The 10,000-nt window shown below is 46.5% G+C and overlaps 1 protein-coding gene across 1 annotated transcript in view; it reads left to right on the top strand.

Annotated features, from left to right (window-relative positions):
- Positions 1-10,000, top strand: part of LOC127655831 (keratin-associated protein 5-1-like) — a 92,042-nt gene that overhangs the window by 48,125 nt on the left and 33,917 nt on the right. The window contains exon 3 of the mRNA XM_052143833.1: positions 9,507-9,705. The gene's annotated coding sequence lies outside the window, so the exon portion shown is untranslated. The remainder of the gene's footprint in view (positions 1-9,506; positions 9,706-10,000) is intronic.

Here is a 10,000-nt window from a genome sequence, read left to right on the forward strand (position 1 = left end):
ATGAATGTCTGTAAATACTCTCAAACATACAGAAAAACCTCTTGAGGTTCTGAGGACGTTCACTTAGAACAGTTAGATATAATTATACAGGTCACACTTCTATATATCATGAACTAACAATGAACATTAACAAAGATTGAAAAATGCAGATACATTTCCATTTAGTCATTTAGCAGATGCTTTTATCTAAAGTGACAATGAGGAACATAACAAGCCATTTGTCATATAAAGTCCTCAATGTGTCTGATGGAGTAAAGTAGCTAGAGTAGAACAATGACAGACAATCCAGTTATCAGATGAGACATTAAACTGATGTCCTGAGTGAATCTCAGGACACTTCTCCTAAAGAGTAGGGGTGTAACCCTGGTGTCCTGGCTATATTCCCCCATTGACCTCCTAATAATCCCCTATGTAGATGATTGTCTGTATCACTCTCTCCATCAATAGCTGGTGTGTGGTGAGTGTACTGGTGCACTATAGCTGCTGTCAATCATCCAGGTGGATGCTGCACACTGGTGGAGGTGGAGGAGATACGCACTGCTGCGTCCTGGACCATCTGCAGTGGCTTAATCGTGCTAGCTGGGAGACCAGCCAACAGAGCATTGCAGTAGTCCAGTCTTGAGATGACCAGGATAGCCCAGGTTCACAGGCTATCCTGGTTGCCATTAGTTGAACCAAGATGAATAGAGAGGTCAACAGACGGGTTGGCAGGGATCACGAGGAAGGATGGGTCTTGGCCAGGTTGAGCTGAAGGTGGCGTTCCTCATCCAGGCTGAGGTCTCCGAGAGGTGGGCAGAGATGGTCATCGGGCTGGAGCGACAGGTGATGCTGCAAATCATCTGCGTCGCAGTGGCAGGAGAAGCCTTGTGCCTTAATGATGGTTCCGAGTAATGTTGTGTAGATCGAGAAGAGAAGAGTTCCAAGTACTGATCCCTGTGGAACACCAGCGGTCTGCTGATGTCACTTCGACACCTGTCCCCTCCAGGTGACCTTGAAGAATCTGCCTGTGAGGTACGAAAGAGTAGAGAATCTGGTGCAGCGGACAACTCAAGGACGATGAGGACAAATGTTTTGGAGTTAGCGCTCGCTAGTCACATGGTTTCAGCTACTGACAAGAGGACAGTCCAGTGTCCTTTGAAAATGATGCTGTTAAAAGTCACGCTTATTTATGAAAATACAATTGTTCATTGTTAGTTCATGTTAATTCGTAATGCTTAAAATGATAAGTTATATATGTTAACATTAGTTAACTTCCATAGAAGCAAGAAAAACAAAACACAGTTTCGCACAAAAGAAGGTAAATGTCACAAATTTACTTGATTTGTGACCAAATAAATATTTCTTATTCATTTAGTGAGTCATAAATATTTTTAAATCTTGAAACTTTAATTCCAGGTTTAATTTAGATTTTGAACCCCATGATGTGTTTGTTTGTTTACTCTTTTTTTGTTTTTTCTCCCCAATGTGTAACGCCCAATTCCCAATGTGCTGCAAGTCCTCATGGTGGTGGAGGACGAATCTCAGTTGCCTCTGCGTCTGAGACCGTCAATCCGCGCATCTTATCACGTGACTTGTTGAGCGTGTTACCATGGAGAAGTAGCGCATGTGGAGGCTTCACGCTATTCTCTGCGGAATCCGCGCACAACTCACCACACACCCCACCGAGAGCGAGAACCACATTATAGTGACCACGAGGAGGTTACCCCATGTGACTCTACCCTCCCTAGCAACCGGACCAATTTGGTTACCCCATGTGACTCTACCCTCCCTAGCAACCAGGCCAATTTGGTTACCCCATGTGACTCTAGCTTCCCTAGCAACCGGGCTAATTTGGCTACCCCATGTGACTCTACCCTCCCTAGCAACCGGGCTAATTTGGTTACCCCATGTGACTCTACCCTCCCTAGCAACCAGCCCAATTTGGTTACCCCATGTGACTCTACCCTCCCTAGCAACCGGGCTAATTTGGTTACCCCATGTGACTCTAGCTTCCCTAGCAACCGGGCCAATTTGTTTACCCCATGTGACTCTACCCTCCCTAGCAACCGGGCCAATTTGGTTACCCCATGTGACTACCCTCCCTAGCAAATGGGACAATTTGGTTGCTAAGGAGACCTGAATGGAGTCACTCAGCTCGCCCTGAATTCAAACTCACGACTCCAGGTGTGATAGTCAGCGTCAATACTCGCTGAGATACTCAGACCCGTGTTTGTTTACTCAAAATGAATTTAATGTTGTTTTGAGAGTTTCATCGTTGCGGTTTAAGGAGGGTGAACGAAGGGTTTAAAATTTCAAGGATGGATTAGCGATGTCTTGTTAACATTATGTAATGTACTGAAAGCGAAAAAGTAAATGTAGTCTGTCATCTGCGCGATATGACTGAAACAGAGCGAAAGCTTTTATTCGTGCCGTTCACCAATTTTGCCTGGATTGACACTGAAGGTCACAGGGTAACACAGTCATCGGATGGAGCCGAGCAAGAAGTAAACAAAGCAGAGGACTACAGTAGAGAAAGCACGTACACGTTAAATTATTCTCATTTATAACATCAGTGTAAATGATCGGCTGTCCCTTACCTCCACGTACATGCGCTCATTGGGGGAATACCGGCGTCTTACGTAACAGAGAAAACCCCGCTATTACTGCGCCATCCGCTGCAGGTCGCATCAGAGAGTAAAATAGCAAAGTCTTTCTCAAATGTTTTGTTTGTTATTTAGAGTGGTGGTGGTGTTGTGGGCTAAAACACATCACTGTTAATCAGAAGGTCACTGGTTCGATCCCCACAGTCACCACCATTGTGTCCTTGAGTAAGACACTTAACTCCAGGTTGCTCCGGGGGGATTGTCCCTGTAATAAGTGCTCTGTATAATACATTGGTACTCAGAAGGTTGCTGGTTCGATCCCCACAGTCACCACCATTGTGTCCTTGAGTAAGACACTTAACTCCAGGTTGCTCCGGGGGGATTGTCCCTGTAATAAGTGCTCTGTATAATACATTGGTACTCAGAAGGTTGCTGGTTCTATCCCCACAGTCACCACCATTGTGTCCTTGAGTAAGACACTTAACTCCAGGTTGCTCCGGGGGATTGTCCCTGTAATAAGTGCTCTGTATAATACATTGGTACTCAGAAGGTTGCTGGTTCGATCCCCACAGTCACCACCATTGTGTCCTTGAGTAAGGCACTTAACTCCAGGTTGCTAAGGGGGGATTGTCCCTGTAATAAGTGTACTGTATAATACATTGGTACTCAGAAGGTTGCTGGTTTGATCCCCACAGTCACCACCATTGTGTCCTTGAGTAAGGCACTTAATTCCAGGTTGCTCCGGGGGGGATTGTCCCTGTAATAAGTGCTCTGTATAATACATTGGTACTCAGAAGGTTGCTGGTTTGATCCCCATAGTCACCACCATTGTGTCCTTGAGTAAGGCACTTAATTCCAGGTTGCTCCGGGATGATTGTCCCTGTAATAAGTGCTCTGTATAATACATTGGTACTCAGAAGGTTGCTGGTTTGATCCCCACAGTCACCACCATTGTGTCCTTGAGTAAGGCACTTAACTCCAGGTTGCTCCGGGGGGATTGTCCCTGTAATAAGTGCTCTGTATAATACATTGGTACTCAGAAGGTTGCTGGTTTGATCCCCACAGTCACCACCATTGTGTCCTTGAGTAAGGCACTTAACTCCAGGTTGCTCCGGGGGGATTGTCCCTGTAATAAGTGCTCTGTAAGTCACTTTGGATAAAAGCGTCTGCCAAATGCAGAAATGTAAATGTGAATGTTATGTCCAAGCATCATGAGGATATTGCTATGGAGAACGCTGCTTTCTCACCAATCCGCATGAATACAGGAGTTAAGAGTACGGTGTTATACAGTACATGTAAACAGGAACACGCTTGCCCTCAACAAGCCGTGTTCTCATTATACGATTGTTTCTGTGTCCATGTAAACAAACTCACTGTGTGATCATGAGGAAGGGTGGCATCAAGATGTAGATTGGCATGAAGGAGCGAGGGACTACTCTAAAATAGTTAACTCCTCTCTCGCTGTTGCTCGCATGCCAGTAATTACCCCATTGGCACATGTGGCACAGGATGCCAACCCCTGCTTTACTTATCCAGTCAAGTCCTGTCCTACACTGAACGCTCTGTCACATCATGGAAGTGAAATGGATTGTGAATGCGGTTTCTCTGTCTGTCTGTCTGATTCTCTGTCTGTCTCTCTGTCTGTCTGTCTGTCTGTCTCTCTGTCTGTCTGATTCTCTGTCTGTCTGTCTGATTCTCTGTCTGTCTGATTCTCTGTCTGTATGTCTGTCTGATTCTCTGTCTGTATGTCTGATTCTCTGTCTGTCTGTATGTCTGTCTGATTCTCTGTCTGTCTGTCTGTCTGTCTGTATGATTCTCTGTCTGTCTGTCTGATTCTCTGTCTGTTTCTCTGTCTGTCTGTCTGTTTCTCTGTCTGTCTGTCTGTTTCTCTGTCTGTCTGTCTGATTCTCTGTCTGTCTGTCTGTCTGATTCTCTGTCTGTCTGTCTGATTCTCTGTCTGTCTGTCTCTCTGTCTGATTCTCTGTCTGTCTTTCTGATTCTCTGTATTTCTGTCTGTCTGTCTCTCTGTCTGTCTTTCTGATTCTCTGTATTTCTGTCTGTCTGTATGTATGTCTGTCTGATTCTCTGTATGTCTGTCTGTCGGTCTGTCTGATTCTCTGTCTGTCTTTCTGTCGGTCTGTCTGATTCTCTGTCTCTCTGTCTGATTCTCTGTATATCTGTCTGTCTGGCTTTCTGATTCTCTGTATGTCTGTTTGTCTGTCTGATTCTCTGTCTGTCTCTCTGTCTGATTATCTGTATGTCTGTCTGTCTCTCTGATTCTCTGTATGTCTGTTTGTCTGTATGTCTGTCTGATTCTCTGTCTGTCTCTCTGTCTGATTCTCTGTATGTCTGTCTGTCTCTCTGATTCTCTGTATGTCTGTCTGATTCTCTGTCTGTCTGACTGATTCTCTGTCTGTCTGTCTCTCTCTCTCTCTATCTGATTCTCTGTCTGTCTGATTCTCTGTCTGTCTGTCTCTCTGATTCTCTGTATGTCTGTCTGATTCTCTGTCTCTCTCTCTCTCTTTCTGTCTGTTGGACACATGGGTGCTGTGTTTACAGATTGTGTATTGTGATACATAAACTACAGGATTGATAAATGACTTCAGCAATTAAGCTGTTGAAATGCAAATGGAAGTGTGTGTGTGTGTGTGTGTGTGTGTGTGTGAGAGAGAGTGTGTGTTTGTGTCTGTGTGTGTGTGTGTGTGTGTGTGAGAGAGTGTGTGTTTGTGTCTGTGTGTGTGTGTGTGTGTGTGTGTGTGTGTGTGTGTGTGTGTGAGAGAGTGTGTGTGTGTGTCTGTGTGTGTGTGTGTGTGAGAGAGAGTGTGTTTGTGTCAGTGTATGTGTGTGTGTGTGTTGCAGTTGCGCTCTCTAAACAACAGCTCGTTCTCAGGAAAATTACATCTCATGATGATAATGATGGTGTGTGTGTGTGTGTGTGTGTGTGTGTGTGTGTGTTTAAGCCTGCAGGAAGGGCTGAATGTTGTACCCTAAATAGTGTGCGGTCCGTATGAGAACAGGGTCAACCTGATCATGAGTCTGTCATTTTCACACACTTGCTGCCGGCGTTAAAAGCTGTCCTGCTCATCTCTCAGCTGAATAAAACGGTTTATGGTGCGTCTCCCACCACTAATTACAGTCATTACATGCACTAATTAAATGCAGTTTAATGAGACTGGTGCAATAAATCTCGCCACTGTTGTTACCCAGCAGTCTCAGTGCACACGCTCATTAGAGCGACCACAACCTCATGATGTCATCATTCTGCTGCTGTGTGAATCTCCTCTGCAGCTGCACACACACACACACACACACTTACACACACACACTCACTCATACACGCATACACACACACACACACACAGACACTTACACACTCTACATCTATACTACTACACTAACTAACAAACTCTCATTCATCACTAATCTAAACCTACTACAACCCACACAAACACTTTCTGCATTCTACATCACTCACTCACTCATACACACACACACACACACACACTCACTCATAAACACACTCTCTCACACACACACACACTTACAAACTCTCACACACACACACACTTACACATTCTCACACACACACACACACACACACACACACACATACACACACTCTCTCTCACACACACACACACACACTCACTCCCTCACACATACACACACACACACACACACTCACTCATAAACACACTCTCTCACACACACTTACACACACTTACACACTCTCTCTCACACACACACACACACTCTCTCTCACACACACACACACTCACTCATACACACACACACACTCACTCATAAACACACACACACACACTCACTCATAAACACACTCTCTCACACACACACACTCACACACTTACAAACTCTCTCACACACACACACTTACACACTCACACACACACACACATACACACACTCTCTCTCACACACACACACACACACTCACTCACTCACACACTCACTCATAAACACACTCTCTCACACACACACACACACACACTTACAAACTCTCACACACACACACTTACACACTCACACACACACACATACACACACACACATACACACACTCACTCATACACACACACACACTCACTCATAAACACACACACACACTCACTCATAAACACACTCTCTCACACACACACTCACACACTTACAAACTCTCACACACACACACACTTACACACTCACACATACACACATACACACACACACACACACATACACACACACTCTCTCACACACACACACACTCACTCACTCACTCATACACACACACACTCACTCATAAACACACTCTCACACACACACACACTTACACACACACACACACACACACACACACTTACACACTCTCTCTCTCACACACACACACACTCATACACACACACACACACACACACTTACACACTCTCTCTCACACACACACACACACACACACTCTCACACACACACACACTTACACACTCTCACACACACAACACAACAACAACCGCCATTCGCCACTAAGTGGCGGTGACGTCACCACGACGCTTGTGCCAGACTATGTGCACTTTAAGGCCACGTGAAGTGTCGAACGCCCGCTGGCAGGAGGTCACGGGACAGATCCAACAGGTGACATGGATCGACTGACTGAGATGACTGGCTGATGCACCTCCGGAGGAGGAGCTCACCGATGGGACTTTGTCCACATCTTTCAAAGATTTGTGAGCTCCTCACACAATCCAGCCTGGTTAAACCCAGGATGGATCTTAGGCAGGCCAGCCTAAATGTTTCTAACCGGCGAAGATGTGCCATTAGGGGGGTCCATGTTTCGCAAGCGTAGAGAAGGGAGGGAATGACCATGGCCGAGAATACTTGAAGCTTTGTGCGGAGCGACAAACCAGGTAGCTTCCACACAGCGTTACGCAACCGATGAAAAGATAATGCCGCTCGACTGATTCGGAGTGAGACCTCTGCTGTCAAACCGGAGCTGGTCATAAGCACACTTCCCAGGTATGGAAAACACTCCACTCTCTCCACAACTGCCCCATCACCAATTGGGAGCTGTGGGGGTGTAGTGTCCGATGGTACATAATACCCAGGCAGGTGCTTTGTTTTGGTTGGGCTGATGGTCAGGCCCCATCTCTTAGTGGCAAGCTCCAGGTTCATCAGCAGCGCCTCCAACTCCTCCTCTGAGTGAGCAGCAATCACCAGATCATCAGCATACATAATGTGGTTGACCAATAGGGAGCATCCCTTGACCGCACCCGGGCATCGATCAACCTCCCATTATATCTGTACCAGATGGAAATTCCTCCGGTACAGCCATCGAAGGCTTCACAAACCACGTGGTAGAAATAGATATTAAATAATGTGGGAGCCAGAGGACATCCCTGTCATACTCCAAGGTGAACAGGGAATGGCTCCGACTCCTGACCACGTAGTTTTACCCGGGCCCGCTCACCATCATGAAGGTCCTTAAAGATCGCGAGCAGTGGGTCTGGGACTCCGAATGCACGAAGAACAACCCAGAGCCCAGGCCTACTGATGGTATCATAGGCCTTGAGCAGGTCAATAAAGCAGAGATGTAGGTCTTTCTGGAATTCCCTACACCTCTGCTGTAGCAGACGGACAGAGAATATGGCATCTGTGCAAGACCGCCCCTTTCTGAAACCACACTGGGGCTCTGCAAGTCTCTCCTCAGCGTGACTGGCAAGGTGATGTTGAATAATCCTTGCCAGTACCTTTCCCGGCACACTGATGAGTGAGATGCCCCTATAGTTGTTATAATCCGTGCTGTCCCCCTTTTTAAAGAGAGGGCCCACCAGGGCATCCTTCCAATCCTGCGGAACCCGCCCAGTGGTCCAGACTGTTGTTATGATGTCATGTAGGGCAGTCTGTGCACAAACACCACCCTCCCTCAGCATTTCACTGGGGAGATCATCTCTGCCCGGTGCCTTTCCTGGTCTTAGGCTCCGGATCGCCTTCAGTACTTCCTCCAAAGATAGCACCTCAGCCAGCCACCCACAGGGAGTGACTTCTTCCATCAATATTTGAGGCACCGCAGCCCCAGCAGGGTCATCCCCACTTTGTCCCACAATGTTTTTCAGGCTGAGGGACTTCCCCTCCCCCAGGACCTCACAGAAATGCTCAGCAAATCTGTAAACCTGTTCCTGGGGGTCGGAGATTTGATCATTGTTCTTTCCCCTAATGATGGTAATAGGTGTGGTGCTGCAAGTAACTTTCTTGATAGAATTAAAGAGCGATTTGTGATCGTGGGCCATTGAGGCAGACTCCATCTCCTCAGCAACCCGCGACCACCAACCATCCTTGCAGCGCCTCACGGCTCTCCGAACCTCCGATTGAATGCTGTGGTAAGCCTCCTCATTCTCTGACGTGGGATGCTGTAGATGATAAGAGTGGGCCTGTCGCTTTTTCTCAGCCAGCCTGAACACCTCCTCCGTCAGCCAGGGTCTCTGAGGAGGTCTGGACCGTGTGCCCAAAACTACCATTGCAGATACATGAGCCACAGTCCTAAACCTCGCCCATTTCCCCTCGACATCCGAAGGCCAACCCCAGCTGCAAGCGATGACACACACACATGATTTAAAGTGTAACATGATAAACATCATCCCGTTATATCATGGATAATTAGTTCAACTGTAATTGATTTTTGTAGTGTAATTTCAACAGGAAGGATATTAATATCAGTTAACTATATCCAGGGGTCGTTACATAGAGAGTTGTTTTGAAACCTGCAGACTTTGACCTCTGAGACGTCGGTATGATGGACATATGGTCTTGTCCTAAATGGCACAAGTCTGTTTAAATCATCTGCATTCACTACTTCAGTCAGGGATGTGTGAGCGACGCCCTCCAGCAGGTGTGTGTTTCCAGCAGGATCCATCTCTCTCTCTCTCTCTCTGTCAGACGGGCGTTTATTCGAGGAGTGTTGCTTGACCTGGGGTCAAAGGTTGAAGATCATCAGTATCAGATCAACCTCCAGAGCATCATCATGGGTACACATCACTGATCTGAGACCTGAGTGTGAGGTTTCGGTGGGCGGAGCTCCTGCAGAAGTCGAGAGAAGCTCCTAGAATCCCGTGCTGGAGTGGAACATGGCCAGCAGGTGGGCAGTGATCACCTCATGAATATTAATGTGACTTGATTTGCTCACTAGTCTTACCTGATTGGCTGAAAGGCAGACGTTGTTAAATAAACATGAGTGAAATGAATTATTCATGAATCACTAGTGTCTGTACGGTCTTGTGCTTTACACTCATAATTATTTGACATTGTTAAACTGTGTGCTTGTTCATAACTTCCTGAACAGTGTAGTTTGTCACTGAAGCAGACAATCCCAAAATCACATGATCCCCTGACAGGAAATGGATTATCTGTCCGATAACAACTGTTAACACTGA

The sequence above is a fragment of the Xyrauchen texanus genome, chromosome 15 (genome assembly GCF_025860055.1).
Source record: "Xyrauchen texanus isolate HMW12.3.18 chromosome 15, RBS_HiC_50CHRs, whole genome shotgun sequence".
NCBI classification, from domain to species: domain Eukaryota; kingdom Metazoa; phylum Chordata; class Actinopteri; order Cypriniformes; family Catostomidae; genus Xyrauchen; species Xyrauchen texanus.